Genomic DNA, 2500 nt, shown 5'->3' with positions numbered 1-2500 from the left:
ATATTTCTATATATATATATATATGTACATTTATATATATATATATATATATATATATTATATATATATATATATAAATATATATATATATACTATATATATATTGTGTGTGTGTGTGTGATACACGTGCGGTACAATCCTGGTTGCGTTTAGTTGTAGAGTAATTCAGCTGACCAGCAGATATTGCATGAATAAGCAATTGGAATATGCTCTCAGAAGAGAGTATATATCGGGAAAGTGAATGAAGGAGCTAGCAAGCATAGGAGACTGCAGATAAATAGTAAGTAAATAACTTTGAATTACCCCCTACATAATAAGTAGAAATCATTATATCTTTTCGTAATTTATTATAAGGCGTTAAGCCTTACGCGAGAAAATTATTAGCTAAAACTTCAGTTGGATGCTGTTTCCCTGTACCTTTTTGCATGGAAAATATACTGGGAACACTACTACTACTACTACTACTACTACTACTACTACTACTCACTACTACTACTACTACTATTATTATTATTATTATTGTTGTTATTATTATTATAATTATTATATTATTATTATTAGAAGCTAAACTACAACCCTAGTTGGAAAAGCAAGATGTTATTAGCCCAAAGGTTACAACAGGGAAAATAAGCCCAGTACAGGAAGGGAACAAGCAAACGAATACATTGCAATAGAAGTAATACAATCATAAATAAGATATTTTAAGAACAGGAACAACATTAAATTAGATCTTTCATATATAAACTATAAAAACTTAAAAACTATTGCTTCTCTTCCTCTCGTTATTTTGAGGTTTTTATCCTCTTGTTATTTTAAAGTCTTTATAGTTTATATATGAAATATTTATCTTATTATTATTGTTCCTAAACTTCTCTTGTAGTTTTTCCTTATTCCTTACCTCTTTGGGTTATTTTCCCTGTTGGAGTCCTGGGCTTATAGCATCCGTCTTTTCCAACTAGGGTTGTAGCTTAGCAAGTAATAATAATAATAATAATAATAATAATAATAATAATAATAATAATAATACATACATACATACATACATACATACATATACCCAAGGCACTTCCCCCAATTTTTGGGGGGTAGCCAATATAATAATAATAATATAATAAATAATAATAATAATAATAATAATTCAGTTGGCAAGAACTTATATAATAGCTTGGATTTGGTACACTGTCCTACAATTAGCTGAAAATCATTCAGGCATAAGATTTGTGAGCGAAGTGTGTTGGGATTTAGTTAGTGTATTTGGCAGCCATGAAATCATAGGAAAAGCTTACTTTCGGAAATTGGTGATACTGGTTTCCAGGGACAAAAGAGTCAGTCAGTTTTTATTATTGTTATTATTATTTTTTATCATAATTACATTTTGAAAATGAAAGCTAAATCAAGTAGCGTGTAAACCTCAGATATTTCCATATGCTCTAATAATTGTCTACGTAATTGTTTTTTAAATTAGGCAAGTTGTTTACGATATACATGCATACGTGCAAACGAAATACAAATGTATGTATGTCGTATAGGTATATATCTATGTATACATGTTTATATGTGAACGGAAAAAATGTATATATTAAAACACCATAACCCATCATTTGATATAACGAACATTGTTTCAGAAGCTGTGGTATCTCCCCTATATAATAAAGAAGTGTCTTGATATATATATATATATATATATATATATATATATATATATATATATATACATATGTATGTATATATATATATATATATATATATATATACATAATATATATATATATATTTATTATATATATATATATATATATATATATATATATATATATATATATATATATATATATATATATATATACAGTATACCCTGTCACGCTGACGGGCAGCTACTCCTGAAAAAGACAATCTCCCACAAATTGCCTAAACTAAGTTGTTTTAGTTAGTAATAGGGGGAGGGGCTGGAAAGGGTTGAATCTGTGTGTGTGTGTATATATCTAAATACTTAATCGTAATATTTTACGGGTTGCGTACACTTATTACAGTATATTGTTTGATTGACGATATAAGTTTCGCCCAGAACGATGTATACTTTTATGAAAACAATACAACAGAAGAAGAGTTCAACGCCTGAGATAAGCTAGACATTATCCTCTCCTACATATCTCCCATGACTCCCCACCTCCACCTACAGATACAGAATCCCAGGTAGACCCCGAAGAGTCTCCTACCTGCGCATTTAATGAGGGCCGGTTTCGCTCCTCGCAGCCAATATTAGTTACCTGTACCCTGGGGATTAATTAGCACAATGGCCCGGTGCTAAAAGAAGCAATCTTCTCCTTACACGAAATGAAACTGGAGAAAATTGAGAGGGACGATTTAGAGTAGAGGGGGATTTAGGGGTAAGTAGCCTACCACTGTCGGAAGACCAGAAGCTGAATGTTCTATCGTAAGGGATATGTAAAGAAAGGATGTAGTAAGTAGTGAAGATGATAGGGTTTTTTATGTGGACACT

The 2500-nt window shown here is 30.4% G+C and overlaps 1 protein-coding gene across 9 annotated transcripts in view; it reads left to right on the top strand.

Annotated features, from left to right (window-relative positions):
- Positions 1–2500, top strand: part of LOC137641687 (caskin-2-like) — a 374688-nt gene that overhangs the window by 260735 nt on the left and 111453 nt on the right. The gene's annotated exons all lie outside the window — the stretch shown is intronic.

This window comes from Palaemon carinicauda, chromosome 5 (assembly GCF_036898095.1).
Source record: "Palaemon carinicauda isolate YSFRI2023 chromosome 5, ASM3689809v2, whole genome shotgun sequence".
NCBI classification, from domain to species: Eukaryota; Metazoa; Arthropoda; class Malacostraca; order Decapoda; family Palaemonidae; genus Palaemon; species Palaemon carinicauda.
The sequence above is the reverse complement of the archived record's forward strand: the minus strand, read 5'-3'. Positions and strand labels throughout refer to the sequence as shown.